This window comes from Cavia porcellus, unplaced genomic scaffold (assembly GCF_034190915.1).
Source record: "Cavia porcellus strain 051 isolate PalLab524CR breed Dunkin Hartley unplaced genomic scaffold, mCavPor4.1 scaffold_18, whole genome shotgun sequence".
NCBI lineage: Eukaryota > Metazoa > Chordata > Mammalia > Rodentia > Caviidae > Cavia > Cavia porcellus.
The window spans coordinates 35,897,470-35,916,630 of NW_026947501.1; the positions used below are offsets into that span (position 1 = coordinate 35,897,470).

The 19,161-nt window shown below is 38.1% G+C and overlaps 1 pseudogene; it reads right to left on the minus strand.

Moving 5' to 3' along the window:
* Positions 1-16,279: 16,279 nt before the first annotated feature.
* LOC100732476 (serine-rich coiled-coil domain-containing protein 2-like) lies at positions 16,280-17,803 on the minus strand (annotated as a pseudogene).
* Positions 17,804-19,161: the final 1,358 nt, after the last annotated feature.

The following is a 19,161-nucleotide window of genomic DNA, read 5'->3' on the forward strand; positions in this document are numbered from 1 at the left end:
TAATTTCAATGTTTATTCTTTATTTTATAGAATAAAGAAACTTATTATACTTACAAATAATAGAATTATACATAGGTCTTGAGTTTCTGGTTCATTCGTTTCCTTAGAACAGTGCTGTTCTATTATATTAGTTGGAGACCAAAAAATCCCAGTGACAAAGTGACCAGTGCTTTTGAAGCAAAAGTGTATTCCCTCCTAGTCAAATTATTAACAACTCCAAACCTTCCAGAATTTACATATTTCTGCGTTAGTATGAGACAAATCTGCTTTCTTAAAATTCATTCCACAGATTCTCATAATGTTTTCTCTCTTTACAGGAAGCCAGATAGTTTTCAAACATATAAATATTGTTTCCTCAACATATGTCACTGATTAATTTTACTTGCATCAATGTGATTAACTTATCAGGCATTATATTTTTATTTTACTAGGTTCCTTAATCTAACAATACTTTTGGGATTATTGGGACTGTTTTAGGCTGGTAAGTACATTTCTTAGGAATAAACAGTCTCTAACAAATTTATGACATTATGAGCAAGACACCTCTAATTTTCTGCCCAAAATATTATCATACTTTCTGCAAGCTTCTTTTATTGCTTTTATGCTCTTCTGTTTTCCCTGTTGGAATTCTTGTGATACCTTTTTATGTTAGGCAAAGGCAAAAAAACAGCCCTTGAAAACATTTCTCCCACATGATAAATCCCCTTGATTACTGGGGATGTAACGAAGGTGCTATAGAAGAACAAGGGAAAGATCAATTCAATTAATAAAAAGACCAGCATCTCAGATTCCACAAGAGGGTTTCCAACTCTGTTCCATCACATTAACTCCCTTTAAAGTCACTACTCAACACATCCAGAGTGAGTATCGACTTCATAGTTATTTTCTTTCAATTTTAAAGCACTCTGGTAATAACATAAACTCTATGAATTGTGTGACCTTCATGTGTGCTTTTAAAAGATGTAATTGCTTGCTAAATTCTGACTCTGATGGTCACACTGCATCTTTGTTGTAGACCTGTAATACACAAACTTGACAGTGTTTCAGTGGCCATTATTTGAAGGTAGAACACAATGTCAGAAATAGTTTTTCTCTGTAATTAACAGATATTGTGTGATTTGTCTTGATCCATCCTTTTATGTTCAAAACATTCTAAGTCCTGCTCTATGCTAGGGAGAATTCTGATCTTTCCTAATAATAACCCAACGAAAAGAGCAGTAAGCCTTACACCAACTAGAAAATAAAGTGCATAATATGAGTTGTGATGTTTTTTAATAGAAAAAATGATTAAACTAGTTGATAATCCCAAAAACAGTTTTGAAAGAATACTGTGATTTTAATATGCAATTTTCCTTGTTTGAACAATTATCACAGGCAATTCAAATACTATTAGTATTATCATATTATCACATATCCTATGATTTGTGGTAATTTTAATGATTTGAGGACCCAATAAAAAACATCACAGTAAGAGATAGTATTGCTAATGTGTGGTAAAATGTTGATCACAGACATCCTTTATATGTCCCCGACTAGTCTGCTCCACATATTTTGATTAATTATCCTCCAATGGCATTTACCCAAACTACAAAGACACTGGAAGGATGCAAATGGCACATAGAACTGTCTGAGAAATATAACAACTACGAATATTTTGTCAGGATATCTGCCAAATTAAAAATAAACATGAATTTACATTTCAGAAGATGAGACTAAGCATGGATATATATTGAAGAGAAATTTTAAGTATAATAATGCTGTAAGAATATCATGATGGATTTTATCTTAAAGCTTAGACACACTGAAAATCAGAAAGGTAATTCATCACATCATTGTAGCCTAGGGTTGACACTTGTTAAAAAAATTTTTCAATTTAGATTTCAAGAAAAGTTCCATCAAGCCTATTGTAAATGAAATATTGTTTTCAGACAAAGGATATTTTGAGATCCGTTTCACTTAGCAGCTCAGAGGAAGCTGGGAGAATATCACCTCTTTTTTGGTTTCACAGACATAATATGACAAATATTAATCACGGATGATATAATTAAGGAGCTATAGGAAAGTACTTGAGCAAAATATTTTAATGTAGCTGGTGTCTGTGATAATAGGGGATTTTGGGATCACTTCTATTGGTGTAACACAGTAAAAAGTCTTTTAATCAGTTTGCATTTTGCTCAAGGTATTAAAAAATAATACTGAAAATACGGAAAGTAAAAAAATGAAAAAAGAAAAGAAAACTGAAGCAGAGACACTGGTTTTCAAATTGTAATTTGTTTTTCAAATTGCCCAGTGACTGCATCAAGCTTTGGAAATCTGACAAAGATTACATGTTCTGTAATAAAAAACCTCAGATTGCAAAAGATGGCTAAAGATGTTAAACTGAAATTCTTAATGCAAAGAGGTAGAAGACAATCCAACACATCAAGGGAATACATTAATACAGTTTCCAATAGATTGTAGTTATTATGTAGATATAACCAGAAGTTCTTGACTGAAGAGAATTTGAAAGTAAAGAAATATATACTATTAACTGCATAAAGCTAAACCTATCTGACAGTGCTGTCATGAAAATTAATACTGGAATAAAGCAGATATTGTCATTTCTTCCAGTTGGCAGTATTTCAAGCTAATCAACACAAAAATGCTAATCCGTGGTGCACAGCGTTATTTGGCACTAATCACATGGAACACGGATGAGCACAGGCATTGCAGGAAGAGCAGAACAGGTTCCCCAAAGTCACTGTGTTGGGATGAAATTCAACTATGATCTGAAGGAAACATAGGTCAGGCAGAAATGACTCTCTACACAAGATCTCCTACCCTTCTTTTTTATTATATTTCTAATAAGCCAAACAGGTTTTATGTTGGACATAGTAACTATATGTATTTAAGAGACTATGTCAGTAAATAGTAAAGTCAAACCCTGTCTCTAACTCATGTTCCTCTAAAAAATCATGTATCTCTCGCTGATAAAGCACTTCCTTAAAATCAAAAGGATTCCTGTAATATCCATACTATCTCTCCATGGAAGATAAGCAAAGCAGAAGAAAATCTCAACTTGCCCTAGAGTGGAGGAGGAAATGATTCTAAGATACTGAATTATCTATTAAACATATTTGTGCCACTGACTGTCTTTGTTACATGCTTAAGCAGCTACCTAATTCTACCCATACCAAAAAAGCAATCCAATGTCCTACACAATTACTTGCTGGCATAATGACTGATTTACAATTTTCCTACACTCTTTTGAGATTTCTGTATTTACCACTAAGTAGATTATTAGCTGAGAAAAAGACGTATTGAGGTCATCAGACATTTTCTGATGTCTCACCTCGCACTAAATTTGAGCTTTCAAAGTATATTTTCCTCTATTTTGTATTATTTATTAGTTTTTATGTTTCAATAACAATTCAAAGCATTAAAAATTGAAGTGCAAGCAAGAAATTTCTCTTAACAGCTTTCTGTTCTAGTAGGAGATATGAAAGCACAACACACCCATGCATAATAAGGGTGGCAAGTGCTATAAACGCAAGGAAGCAAGGTGATGCTCACGGCAAAAGTGCTGCAAAGTATTTTCTGTAAGATGGGGTCCACAGAGATGTCTTCTAGTGACAGGACCACATGATCAAAACTGAAAACTTGTGATTAATCCAATGCAGCTAGACCCTTTATGTATTGCATTTCTTGATGATGGGAGCAGAAAACACCTCATTAACATGAATTCTATAGGATCCTCATTATTGCTATTGTCATTAGCTGCTGTTGGAAAGAAAGGGGAGGCAAAGAACTTTAAGCTTTGTTTTGTTTTTAGTTAAATGTGTTTCTTGTATACAGCCTATTGTTGGCTCTTGTTTCTGGCTCCATCGTATCAGTCTGTTTCTTTTCATTGGTGAACTGAGGTTGATGGGTATAACTGATATGTGTGATTTATCTTTATCATGTCATTTTCCTGTTACTGTTTCCCTGTTTTTTCCCTGCCTGATAGTTTCTTTCTGATGTTTTTGGAACTCTGGACATTTTTATATCTGTCCCTGGTACCAATAAAAACGAAAAAGTCAAAAAAAAAAAAAAAATAGAATAACTTTCAATACTCCCAGTAGGTTTTGTGGTTATGAACCTGTGTCATGGAAATATCTTATTTCTCTATTAATTTTTGAAAGGTAGTTCTGCAGCTTATATTGATCTGGGTTTGAAGTTGTTTTCTTTCAGGGTTTGAAAAACTTTAGTTCTAGCTCTTCTTGATTCGACATTTTGTGTTGAGAAGTCAGCCATGATTCTAGTGGGGTTGCCTGACAGGTTATCTGTTACTTTTCTCTAATATCTTTAATACTATGGAGTTTTGTTATTTTTGTTTTTTGTGCCGGGGATTGAACTCACCACTTCATATTTGCCCAGCAGGCACTTAGGCTGCTGACCTAAACCCCAGCCCCTTAATACTCTGTTTTTATGATGAATTTATGGGATCTTGATTATTATATACCTGAATTTAGATTAATTTTGGTTATGGATGTTTGGAGTTCTACATGCCTCACTTGTCTATATACGAGATTCTGTTCCCACGCTTGGGAAATTTTCTGCTATTACTTCTGCAAATGTTTTCTTTTTTTTTTTTTTTTTTTAATGATGTGTGTTGACTCCTATTTTCTATACTATTAGCATTATATTATTTTTCTATTATCATTATATTCTAATTAATTCTGTTAGCATTCTATTACCATTACTATTATAATTATATTAATTTGGAGCTGTTGAATTGTTATTTCGTGACTTTTTATTATTTTTAAGAGATTTTTATTTTCCTAATCACTAGTCATGATCCTGTCTTCAAGGTCTGAGAATCTATCTTCAGGTTCATTTAAGTGGTTTGTCCAGCTTTCAAAGAAATTTTTAATTTCCTTTTTATCGATGTAAATCTGTTTCAGGCATTCTATTTCTTTCCTATATTATTCTTTCAAAGTTTTATCATTTTCGTATGTTCCTCTATTGATTTTATATATGCCTTCTCCAGCTATGCTGAGACATTCCCTCATTATAGATCTCAATTCTTTTTTTTTTTTTTTTTTTTGCCTCAGAAATTATTTGTGATCTGATTTCCTCTCTAGACTGCTGGATTTTTTCTCAACTTTTCTTGTGTCTTTTCAGAAGTTTCAGCTGTGTCTCTTTCAATTTCTTCTTTGTTAGTGTCTCCTGTACTTTTCTAGGTGGACTGAGGGTCTGAATTGAATTTTTGCTTTTTTGTCATGTCATTTCCTGGTTCTACTATGTGACTGCTATTCCTCCAGTCTCTGATTGTTGTGGTGTAGGGCAGGGACCAGCCATCTGAATTCCTCCTGTAATGTTAGTTGGTGAGTCCTGTGTTCTTCCTGGTCTGACTAGCCTCGGGTACAATGTGAACAAAATGTTGGCTCATTCTATTACTGCTGCTTCAAGCTCTTTTTTCAGGCTATGAGACCCACCTGTCTATTGTGTATGCCCTATCCACAGCTCTAATGTGTTATTGGGGATCTCACAGGCCCACCATGCTCCCCTTGATATACAGTACACATGGTCCCATGCCTGGCGTGATCCTCTGAATGGAGAGTGGGCTCACCTGCATAATTGCAGGCTTGTGCTTGTCCCCTGGATATCTGAGGTCTCTTTTATAAAAGCACCAGTCCCAATCATCATAGCTCCATCCTCATGACTTCTGATAGGCCCATGTCCTCATATTATGCTGTGGAGTAGGATTTCAATATATAGACAAAGTATGGGGGACACAAACACTCAAACAACACTGTTTTAAATAAATCTTTGCTCCAGTCAAGATTACTTTAACAAGGAAAATTTTCTTGTGTTCTTGATTTCTCTAACTTGCTGTTCTTTGTCCTAGGTCATAGTTGTAAGCTTGAGGAACTGCAGAAAGCTGCAGGTTCATATAATATTGAAATTGGTATTTACTGTCTTTTATCAACATAAGAAAACATTCTCAACTGAAAAGAAGGCAAACACAATTGATTGTGTCCATTATCTTTGAAGACATTTTTGTCACCATAGCTCAAGGCATCTGATCAGTGTCACTGGTTGTCCCTTTTAATATGTGGTGCTCAGAAAACATACAAACAAAGTGAGTGAGGAATTTCCATTAGGACCTGGGATTTATTTTCTATCAAAATATTTGGAGTTTAAAAATTCATTTTTCCAAAAATGGTTAAATTTATTTCAAATTATATCATTCAATCTATTGAGAGTTTCATATTTTAGGAGACATTATTATAACTTTACATCTTGTGAACTACAAAGTTATCTGTCTTTAGATTTAGAAAGAAATGAGTCACCCTTTCGGCTCCCAAGTTTTGATTTACCACAAAGCATTCTTTCATGAAGAGATAATAGACACTTTCAGTCTAAAATAAGGAAATTCTTCGTCTTTGGACATTAACATAAATAAACTTTAATCTCAGGTCTCTACCTCAATGACGACATTGCTATCTTGACCTAAACAATCCTTAATATCTACTTGGGGCATCTGACAGAAATATTTAGAGGAATTTACTTCAAATCAGAAACTGACTGAGAAATTCAAGCCTCTAAATATGAATCTAGGCTATCTTTTCTATTTTGTACCTTTTTACCTTGTCCTCTCTGCAGGGCTCAATTGTAATGTCTTTCCTTTTTTAGAAAGATGAATTATAGGCTGAATTTTAATCCCGCAACAGAGGTCAGATTATAGTTAGTACACAAATAAAAGGCTTTCTCCTGGTAGGTGCTGATGCTGTCAGTCTCTTTACCTGCCTCTCTGTGTCTGTCTTTCTCCTCTTCCCTCCCCCTCTCTCCTCTTTCCTCCCTTTCCCTTCCTTTCACTTCCTTTCTCTAGCATCCCTGTTCCTTTCCCTTCTACATCTTCCCCTACCAATAACTTTGGTCACTATTCAGCTCAACCAGAGCAATGCACAGATCTTTTAGAGATCTTGTAGATCTCATAAAATTTGTAAAATCAGAAATGCAGGGTTGTTTTTAAATGGCTGGGATTATGAAAAGGGATAGTAGGAAATTAAATCAAGGAGGGACCCTTCTAAGAGTGGGGACCTTATGCCATCTTCACAACTCACCAAGCCCTGAAGCTCCTATGGATTCTGACACATTTCGTTTGCAATTTTTCTCTTTCCATTTCTACCCCTTCTCAGATTTCTCTTCCTCACTCTTCTCTCAACTCTTGCTGCTTTTTTCCTCGGTAATCTGTTGCTGTCTCCCTTTGTTATTCTACTTCAGAGTAATTAAAAAGATTTATGCTTGTATCAAATTAATGTAATCTAAAAGATCAACAAAAAGAATGGTTAATATCACTGTGTTCTTTATATTTTTTTTCCTTTAGATTTCTTCATTGATTTTCTTTTCTTTTCTTTTCTTGTTTTTTTTTCCTCATCCATTTACTATTTCCTTAGAGATTCTGAATTTTACTATTTGCCTTCTTCTTTATTTTCTCCCTTTAACTTACTTTTCCAAAGATTTCTTGTCTCTGAGGAAATATGGTATGTAAATAAGAATGTAAACGGCATGAAGTCTGAATGACTGAATTGGCAATGAGGTCTTTTTTCCTTTGCTTGAAAGCTTATATATCTAGCAATGCCTGGGTGTAAATAGTCTATACACATGATAAAAAAGAAATATTTCAAATGTCAACAAAATTGATATACGTACAAAGTAGGCTGTCCTCTGAAAAATAAGTGAAATCCTGATGAAATTGATCCTGATTATTCTCCTTTTAGATACCTTAAAATACAGTATCATTTCTTTTCTGATAAATACCTGCTTGCACATAAAATGCAACTATTCTCTAAATAAACTTAGATTTTGTTTTATTAAAATATATTTTTCTGACTAAGCTTCAAGATAAACTTTTCCATGAATATATGAAGTCCTTGGGAGCAAAGAAAAGAATATGTACGCTTAATGCTCATGTATGTTTGTGTTCATATGAAATTTAAGAAAAGAATCTTCAGAAATCAGCCCATATAAAATCAAATTTTTTAAAAAAAATGCAAAAATGATATTTTTGCATGCACAATTTTCTACTATATAAGTGGTAAGTAATATGTCTTGCAGTCTTTATTTTATTGACATTTGTATGGGTATTCAACTTTTTGGCTTGTATAAACCTTATTGAATGAAGAGAAATTGTATTGAGACATGTAAAATATATACTATCATTAATGTATCTAACTAGAAAAACCTTCCGTTAAATATATTGTTACTATAACACTGATAAAAAGAGGTCCACCAGCCTGTCAGCCATGGGTTGGCCTCACCTGTCAGTCAGCAAACTGGCCCAAAGTGAATAGACCTCTTTATCCACTGGCCACTCAAAGAATCCAGATGAATCTAAAAATCAAATGTACAATTTCAAATCCCAACATTTAGTCCTTTAAAGAGTTAGGAACTGAACAGATTTATGGTCAGAGCAAAGGAAGTTACTGCCAGAGAGAAATATTGCACTTGGGCTTCAAAAAGACACTCACATTACTCCTAGCAGAGGTGGGATCTACCCAGGCAGCAGGCAAGAAATGTGACATGGCTTCCTGTCCAAGCAAATACATGTGATATCTATACCATCCTTAATTTTGAATCTTTTTAAATAGTAGAAAATATATATACACTAAAATGTGAACATTGAGTTTGAACAGTCATGTGCATATTCCATTCAATTTTGGTTATGCAATAAAATCCCTGTGCTTTCTGTGCTCCTCCAGGTAAGAGCCTTCATTGAGTGTTAACCAGTTTTCTCAGTACTATGATCATAGGTTGCTTGTTTTACATTTTACTACAAATAGCATAATATAGAATGTACATGTCTGGCTTCTGTTGCCACCACTTGATTATGCACTTAAATATATTATGATATTATACACAGTAGTAGTTTGAATTTTTTAAGCTTTCATATTTTAATTTTGAAATTTTCAGGCTTTTAATGCTACCTCTAACATGGTAGCAAATTGCACATAAAGCTATTACAGAAAAGATTGTTTATAAACAAATTGGAAGGTGATAGTTGTACACTTAGTGTATCTTTAGTTTAGGAAGAAAAGGCTTTGTTGATCTTCGCTAGGCATAGTCTGTGGGTCTAGGCAAGTTGCATTCACAGAATGCAAATTGCCATTTGAATTCTGTGTGATGTCTTTGTCATGCTGGTGTTCTTATTCTTAGAATGCTTATCTTGACCTAAAATTTTGAAATTGTAGTCTAAGTTTGGAGTTGCTTTTTTGTTTGTTTGTTTGAAAGAGGAAGAAGGGATTCAGATTTAGGTACATTCAATTTCAGACTTGTTAGACTTGCTTGACCAGATGTTGGTTAAAGTTTTGCTGAATTACATAATGTGATTATTGGTGACTTCTTACAAATGAGAATCCTACTTGGATTTCAATTTTGCCATTGCTACCAAGGAACTCATGACTGATGGCTTAAAAGCTGAAAGAAAATGGGCTGAGATAGATAACCCACCAGCAAAGACTGATCTCTTGTAATTTTCTTAGGTTGGTCCTTTATAATTGGCTGAGTAGGTGTTTAAAGACAAGAAAGTTAAAGCTGCATGTCACTAATTTTATTCTTTTCCAGATGGTAAGGCTCGGGTCTGGGGATTTAGCTCAGCGGCATAAGCACCTGCCTTGCAAGCAGGCAGTCCTGAGTTTCAATCCCCGGTACTGATAAAAATGAAAAAGACAAAAAAAAAAAAAAAATGGTAAGGCTCTTGATCATTCACAGCCATTTTGAAGTTCATTCAGAAGATATACTTGAAGCCACATTTTTTGTGAAATGTGAAGTTGAGGAAAAAGTATGGTCTTCCAAACTATTGCTGGTTGTTGTTGTAAGTCGTGTGTAAGATTGCCTTGAGATGTGCACTGTCCTAACACATGCCCTGAATTGCTCATTCACTGCAGGTATCCACGTATTTTGGCTTAATTAATCTTCCCTGGGCATGGTCTGTGGGTCTAGGAAGGATGCTGGAAGGCTATAATGCTCCAGAAAGAATTTTTCTCCAGGGTGATTGGGAATTTCATTAACATATCATTAGCATATGCACACTTTTCTTTTTTTTTTTCTTCTTTCTTTCTCTTTCTTTCTTTCTTTCTTTCTTTCTTTCTTTCTTTCTTTCTTTCTTCTTGGTGCCAGGAATTTAATTTAGGATCTTGTGCTTGCCCAGGCAGGTGCTGTGCTATGTCCCCAGTGCACCTCTTTTGATTTTTGATGGCAGTTATACTGAGTTTTAAGTTGAAAAGCTAATAGTTGATTTTTTACATCTTTTTTCTTTATTTTCTTTTTAAACTCTTTTATTTCACTTAATAAATCTTCATTCTTACATGTTGCATCACCATCCTTAGTTCTTGACTGCAGGATATCAATAGTTGAGTATCATACTGTTACAGGCAGCCGAGCTAGTTAGAAATATCATAGGCAGTCAGACAGGGCCAGGCCTTCTCCTAGAGGAAGCTGGCATGGAGGCCCAGGTATCTGGTGACCTTGGCGGAGACACACCTCTTGCTCTTGGCCAGATCTCAAAATAGAAGGCAAAACAAATGAAACCACACCCTTTAGTATAATCTTGAGGGATTAAATCTGGATCACTTTGAGAAGCCAGGAGTCACGATCCCAACCCACTGTGGGAAGTCACTGATCTGTGACAATGCTTGCTTGGTATGACTTATTCTTCCATTTGTCCCTGATTTGGTCAATTTTACCTGAAAATTAAAAGTATTGGTTGACCCTGGCTCTATTCCACCTCATGCCCATCTGCCTCATGAGTTCGCGGTTTGGCCCTCTTTTAGACCTTCCTCACTTCATAGTTTTACTCTATAAAAATCCCTAGAAAATACACAGTCTTTGGCAACCTGTTTGGGACCTCTTTTGTCTGTCTCTCTCAGACAGAAGCTTTCTTTCTCTAAATAAAGATTTCTGTTGGTAACCTCTGTTGTTCCTAAAATTCATTTTTGATTTTAAAGAACACTAACTCATACCTGACATAGTAGGTCAGGAATTTCATGCCCCTATATCAGTACAATGTACTATATCCATCACTGTGGCACAGCACAGTGCAGTCTTGGGCCATATGTTAAAGTGTCATCATATCCTCCATCACCATCTTTTCTGGTACATATACAAGCATTTTATGAGCCTGGAAAGAGGAGATTCCTCCATACCTTTCAAAATAACCTAATTAAGCTTCTCTGTGAGGAGAGCTTCTGCTGTGATCAGTGATAGAGTTATTTCCAAAAGATGAAAAATATTAACAAAAGATGAGAAATATAAAATAAAAAGCGGCCTTTATTCTGAGAACACGGAGAGAGATGACCGGCACCTCCACCGCTGGCGTCCGGCAATCTCTCCGTCGGACACGTGGCGTGGGGACCTGTAAATAGCCTCGGTTTGGGGTGGAACCTAAGGCGGGCATTAGGGATACACAGGTAGCCCATTGGTCCTAGGTTTGGCGCCATATGTAAATTCCCAGGGGCGGGAAGATGGCGTCACAGGTAACTTCCTAGGGGCAGGGCAAGATGGGGCTTCCTGCTTCTGGTTGTGGCTTTCCTGGCTACAGTGTCCTGTCTGGGCCAAAACCTTTTATATCCCGTCTTATGATTATTATTATGAAAAGGGGAGAAGATTTCTCTCTTTAACTACTTCCTGCTGGCAAAGGGCGCTGTACTGGAGCCTAGGGGAGTCGACGGGATGAAGGTTGATGTCCAGGTAGGCGCTGCTGCCAGGTGTTTTAGCCAGGACAACTTCACTGGTGAATGCACGTATGTCAGACTGGAAAAACAAAGAGACAAGATGTCATGAGGAGACATGGCACTGTCATATTTAAGGACCCAGGTGAGGTAGAAGGAAAGGTGCCTTTGATTTAGACATGTCATTCTATCAGGACCATGTTGGGGTAGAAACATTTCCACAGTGAGGCAGAATTCTGAAAATTAAACGTGGGGTTAGGAGGAGTGGAGTTATGAGAGGTGATTACTCCCCCATCTGAAAGCATAAAAGTTAAGACGGTAGGTTGGTGAGGCTTGTCTCTGGTATGCATGATGTTGGAGTCTGTAGGCAATACTGTTAAAGAGTCCTGCTGTAAAAATGATCATTAATAGAATGTAAGAAATTGGGAACCAAAATGGATAACAAAACATGACTAAGCCTGTTAACTGTGGCTGTGAGGCCTTTGTGAGACGGAGACGGGTAGGCGACAGAAGATGAGGTGACCACTCAGAATGATCAGATTTAGGGCTGGAAGGGCACCTCTTAGCCTGAGTGATGTGAAACCAGAATGGCAATCTAGCAACTTTGATTTAGGCATGGGTCGCTGTAACCTGGTTGTAGTCCTTGGAATGATTTGCTGTAACAGAACTTTAGCAAGTATGAGAAAGGCTTTTATGTATCCTGAAAAAGTATTAACCAAGTGAGAAGACTGGGACCTGCACAAAATAGGCCCTGTTTATAAATGGCATAGGTTGATCATCAATACCCCATCATAGAGACTGAGGACTTAATATAGCAGCCTGAAAACTCAGGAAGAATTCTGTATATATGGCCTCTATGTCCACAAATATAGAGAATGTCTTACCTGAGACTGTAGTGCAACTTGGAATCTGAGACGGACACCTTAAAGGGGGCTGTTGTTGCCCTGAACCCCCTCAGCCTCCAGCAGCGATTTTCTGTAGGTGACGAATCTGGCAGTGTCGACATTTCCTGTGAGGGCTATTACTTAGGATGACTTACCCACTCTCTGGTGGCTAGGACAGTCCGGTAGCCCTGGAGTAAGGTCTCAAAGAATGCCAGGATGGGGCATTTTCTTGCCCAATGTCTTCTGCTGCATTTGAGCGTGGTCCATGGAGGGGGCAGGCAGCTGCACCTTGTGTAGGTTTACCTGTCTCAGAACTCCAAGTGTCACAAGTGTTAAAATTATGAAAAACCATATTAAGATCTCCATAAGGTTTGAAGGTCAAGTTTTGCCTTTTTGTTTGGGATTTGGACTACAGTAGAATTAAGTAAGTATGTAGGAATTTAATATTGGCATTTTACATTAGACAGCAGGCTTTATCTGGATGGCATATCGCTTTTTTTATAGGGTGACATGTAGAATTAACAAAGCTTTAGTCTGCCAAACAAAGCTTTAATGGAAACGTTTTGCAGTAAAGATTTAGCAATCTTATGAATAAATCTATCAAAACTGATATAATACTGTCAAATTCTGAACACATTTACTTTTAAAGTTATTATTTGCAGTAGTATGAACCAAGACAAATAAAATAAAACTTTGAAGAAAACCCTTGTCTTGAAATAGAGCTAGTGGTTCCCAGCAAAAGGAATTTATAACCTTAGTTGTTAAACAGGAGATTGGTGAAGGCTTTGATTGATAAACAAGGCTGGTAAAATTATCAGGTGGCCAATAACCTTGATTAAATGGTTTGAGAATTGTAATAAAAAAGCATCTTTTGAGCGGAGCCAAATTGTAAAAAAAGGCATGCCTGAGCAGAGCCGCTGAGCTGCTGTTTCGCGGCGCTCCGGCAGAGCACGCCCAGTGGGTGGGGCAAGTGCTGGGATGTAGCGCACAGGGGCGGGCTCGGACTGCCCCCGGAAACGTGTAAGATGGCAGCGGCGACGAGGACGGTGCACAGGGGAAGGAGGGGCTGGGACGGCGCATGGGGGAGGGCCTGGGAGGCGGCCCAACACAGTGCGCAAAGCTGGAACTGCTTGCAGGGCACAAGGATCAGAAAGCCAATTTAGGAACACAGCTGGGTTTTGATTAGCTTCCTGGACCTGTTTTAAAAGTTTGTTATAGTTAGTATGCTTGACCTGCTCTGGCACAGCTATAGGCCTAGAGTCATTATCAGCGGTGTTTACCTGTCTGTGATCAGCTTCTTTTTGAGCTGCTTGCCACAGCTGATTCCATTCTTGTGAGCTGAGAGTGGTATTTAGAATCCCATAAACATCCTTAAAATGTAAATCATAACAATTAGTAATGAATTTAAATTGCCTGATACAATTCTGTGGGTCAACAGAAAAGCTACCTAATTTATGGGCAATCTGGGATAGATCAGAAAGGGAAAAAGGCACATGGATGCTAACAAGTCCCTCAGGGCCAGCTTGCTCCCGAAGTGGTAGCAGAGCCTGAGGAGAAGATTCCAGAGCACAGGGCCATTGGGCAGCCATCCTTCCGGTAGGCACATGTGAGCAATCATCTGTAGAGTGGCTATAGAGCTGCTGCTGGTCACCCTGGGAAACAGGAGCAGATGGTGTCTCACTGTGTGCCTTGCAGTGAGAGGACTGCTGTCGGCAGCACAATGAAGCATCATGTGCACTGCAACAGGGCGGCTGTTGTAGTTCACAAGAGGAGCCACAAGGAGACGCCTGTTGACAGTGAGGGTCCTGGAAACATGGCGGCGCCCTGTCACGTGACCCATAACATGGCGGCACCTGGGAACATGGCGGCGCCCTGTCGCCATGTGGCCCTCCTGAACATGGCGGCGCCATGCCACGTGGCAGAGGGTTGCAACATGGCGACTGTTCCCAGCGCAAGCTGGAACAATCACGCGACCTGCTGGAAGGACATAGCGACGGAGACCTAGTATGGTGGGCGGGCGGTGAGAATGCTGTAGGGGATACAGAATTCTCAGGAGAGAAAGTCGGAGACTTCGAGGAAGTGCTAACAGAGGGATTAAAGCTGCTGGGAGAGTTATGGGTCCCGGAAGGCAGAGAGGGAGACGATCGCACAGCAGGAGGTATCTGCGGCGGAGAGGGATTAGAGCTGCTGGGAGAATCAGGCATAGGGGAAGGAGAGAGTGGTCTGGCGGGAGGTAACGGCAGGGAACGAGTTTGGTGGTAGGCAGGCGGCGGCCAGGAAAACACCGGAGGAACGTCCTCAAGCGAATCCTGAGGGCAGGGCGGAAAAGTTTGCGGCGCAGTAGGAAAAGTTTGCAGCGCGGTAGAGTTAGCTAAAAGTATCTCAGCGGGAGCACAAGACTTAATGAGAGATGGGCGTGTTCTCAGAATAAGAAAGGCTTGGACATAAGGGAGTTCTAATAACTTGTTGCCAGCTTGACAAAAATCATACAAGTTCCTGAGAATGCAGGGGTCAAATGTTCCTTGCTGAGGCCAAGGCTTGCCGATAAGCGGGTAGGTTGGCCAGACCTCCTGGCAGTAAAAAGTTAGTTGTTTAGTTTTTATGGTACCTTTAATTTTTAGAGTACGTAAATTGGAAATTAGGCATTGTAAAGGCGTCTTTTGGGAGTTAGAAAATACGTTCCCCATGACTGATTCAGGCAAGAAAAAAACCAGAGGTCCAGAACAAGTCGTCACTTATTTGTGGTACCACGCGGTGGCTACGGTTCCAAAAACTCGTAAACTCCAGTCGTCACTGAGAGATTTACGAATGGAGTCTACGTGGGGTCAGTAACAGTTTTGCCCCTGAAAGCGCAAGGCTTTAAGGGAAGTGAGGCATTCTTTCAGTGTGGGCGGTCCCAAAGATCCCTGCTTTGGGCTATCCGAACCCAAAGAACGTGAGAGATTTTGTGGATGCAGGTTTGCCCAGAAAAGAACCCCGCCCTGGGCGGTCCTAAGGACGTGAAAATGCACAGACCTACGCAGACGGGGAGAACATTCCACTGGGGCTGCCCAGTGCGAAAAGTTCCCCGGGGAGTGCTCACCTGAAATCAGTCTGGCCGATGCGGAGTGCAGGCGGCTGGCGACAGGAACGTCTCGGGAGAAGAAAAAGCTCGGGATTAATCCAGGATGTTATCTGGTTATCGGCTAGGAGACTCTGGGTATGTGGCCCAAGAGTCAGTTGCCTGCCGATCGAGTCACGGCACCAAATGATAGAGTTATTTCCAAAAGATGAAAAATATTAACAAAAGATGAGAAAATAAAAAGCGGCCTTTATTCTGAGAACACGGAGAGAGATGACTGGCACCCCACCGTTGGCGTCCGGCGATCTCTCCGTCGGACACGTGGCGTGGGGGCCTGTAAATAGCCTCGGTTTGGGGTGGAACCTAAGGCGGGCATTAGGGATACACAGGTAGCCCATTGGTCCTAGGTTTGGCGCCATATGTAAATTCCCAGGGGCGGGAAGATGGCATCACAGGTAACTTCCTAGGGGCAGGGCAAGATGGGGCTTCCTGCTTCCGGTTGTGGCTTTCCTAGCTACAGTGTCCTGTCTGGGCCAAAACCTTTCAATCAGGATGTCTGAAGTGTAATGTTCTTGTCCACATAACCTGTGGAGTGACCTTTTCCAAAATCCTTCCTGAGACTGTGAAACATTTTTCTTTGATTACTCTAAGCAGTTCATATTGTCAGACCCTATGTTGTCAAGAGGAACATCCTCAGGCAGATCCAAATCAAAAACAGAATCATCATCCTCAAGATCACATGATTCAAGTTTATGCAGAATATCAATGCTGTTAATTTTGAAGCACTCATATCTGCCAAAAGAGTGGACATTTCCAATGAGTTTGTCTCCATGCCACATGTATGTTCCATCAGAACTATCAGATGGAGAGAGTTCAAATGAAAAGCTATCTGCATCTGGTGAAGTTAAGCTACAAATTCCAGACAAGTATGTTTTGCACAGTCACTCCTGTCAGATACACTGCTATTGATGCATTCATTCATTTTTTTTTATTGAAGTCCTTTTCATTTTCCTTGGAGAATCAAATATATTCTTTGATGGCAAATTTTCATGCTTTTATTTCTTGAGGGAAATTTCTTCAGGAGTTATTCTAGTTTTGAAACTATCACTATTGTCTTCATTTAAATCATTCTTATTGAAAGATGATCACCTGTACCTGTTATCTCATTTTAGCATTATGTTTCATGGTCTAGTCATTTTTTGCTCTATATCTTTCACTTTCAATTACTTCTTGGTCCTTATTTGTGGTTCTGTCCTTAGTCAAATCTTCAGTCTCTTCTATGCACACCATCAACTATAATAGTCCAGAAAATGGATATCAGCTCATTTTCATTAAAGAGATGGATGAATCATCCTATAACCTAAAGAAGAAGTCACACCCAGTCCATTTGGTAAAGCCAAGTTCTTTCCCCTAGCATCATAAGCTAATAAATCCCTATCCCAAATTTTCATTCCCTCTGAGTACTTCTGATTGTCAGAAATTTCTTCTCAGTATACTTGACTGAAGAGGCATATGAAAAGGTAACTGTTGGTTCTGTTTGTTAGATCTATAGTACTATTGAAGGAGTACAACCTGATTATAGCTCAAGGAGGAAGGAATGAATTCACAATGGAATGCAAAAAACAGTGGGCATCACTTTCTCACAAGTAATAGATTTAATATTGTCTGAGAATTGTACTGGGCTTACTCCAGAATGGCTTCTGGTAACCAGGAGTTTCCATGCTGCTCTTTGAGTGGTTGCCATGCAATCCTGTCAACTGTGATTTTGGAGCACTGATCGAATAAAAGAAAATTCTTCCCAATAATATTCCTTTGGTAGTTTACCCAGTTTAGATGGTTCAGAGAAAGATGTTTGGTTACCTCTTCTGTAGATGACACAATCATAATGGATGGCTTTGATAACTTTAATGCAAATAAACACTTTTCAAACCTCCCTTTGTCTCATTTTTATGAAACTTCTTTTAATAGGACCAAGCTTTTTATGATTGATCAATTCATTACATGGATTTTGAGTATTATTAGACTTTTCAGTGCTTTGTGCTGAATTTTTCTATTTCTTTTCTTTTCTCCAAATAAATAAATGGGATAAGGAATGATCAGAACCATTGTTTTAGAAGTAACTGTTCACAGTTATTACTCTTGACCATTCCTAGTAAGTTCAGCATTGCCTACAGTGTCCTTCTTATAAATATTGCTCCATACTTTGGTAACTTGGGAGCCAAAAGTGTCTTGATGTGTTTTTTCTTCCATGAACTATTAAATGTATTTGTTCTTAACGTTTATCAGAATCTTGTGTGTGCAGGTCATGTCGCCTCTTTAGCAGCATCCTGTGGCAGAAAGTTCAGTGACGGGGGCCTAAGACTGAAGGAGAGGTAGAAGCTGTGGATCCAGGATCAGCAGCAGTCAGCATTGCAGCGACAGCATAAGGAATGCCACAGTGGCTGAGTTCTCCCATCTTAATATGATTATGTATCCCTTGACCCGTTTCCAGTCTGAGGTTGCAAATTAAATCAAAAGAGGCATTATTATACCCATCTTTTACTATACCAATCTTTTGACTGTTTTTTAAATCATTTATTTCTTCTTATTTATTTTCATTGTATATTTTATAAAGTAAGTGAGATAGCTTATTCTTATATTTTTTAACATGGATAGATATTCACTAATGTTTCAAAATGATAATATATTGTGGGTGGGAGTGTTTTAGCTAGTATTAACCCTAGCTTATATCTGATGTCATAAATCTTTCAGCCATTCTAAATGACATCTGACTACAGGTTTAATTTGCATTAATTTTTAATAATAACACTGAGTTCCTTTCATATTGTGATTTGTATTTCCATTTTCCATTTTGTAAAGTCTAGGCATTTTACAAATTTTTTGAAAATTTTTTGTGTTATATTATTCTTATTATATTTTATTACTCTTTAAGAGTTCTTTGTGTATTTTAAATGAAATTTTGATACATTATTGCCTTATCAATTTTGCCTCTTAGTTTTTTTTTTACACCATTAAACAAATTAAAGGCAAAACAAAAGGTTTTATTAGTTTACCTCTGACATTTAAGCCAGTGCTTAAACTCCAGCTAAGTTTTGTTTTTAAGGTATGAGGAGTGGTCATATTTGTTGTTTGGTCTTTTTTCAGACACTGATACTCCATAGTTCCAACACTATTTATTGAAAAATGGATCTCACTCTTACTGCTATCTGAAATAAGTCGGGACTGCATTTTCTGTGTTTAACTCCACAGAGACATAACAGCTTTCTCCAGCTAAAAAGTGAAAATTCATTGAGGCTTAGTATATAGTGTGTGTGTGTGTGTGTGTGTGTGTGTGTGTGTGTGTGTGTGTGTTTAAGGCTCACTTGTTTTGCTCAGTGGAAATATTTTTCTATTTTTCATTATCGTTCCAATGGAAAAAAAGGATGTCTTAAAGAAAAAAATGTAATCAACTAAAATGAGTAAGTAGAGATGTCAGGAAGACTTATTTTCTTTAATCTCCTATGTAAAATGTTTTCATTCACAT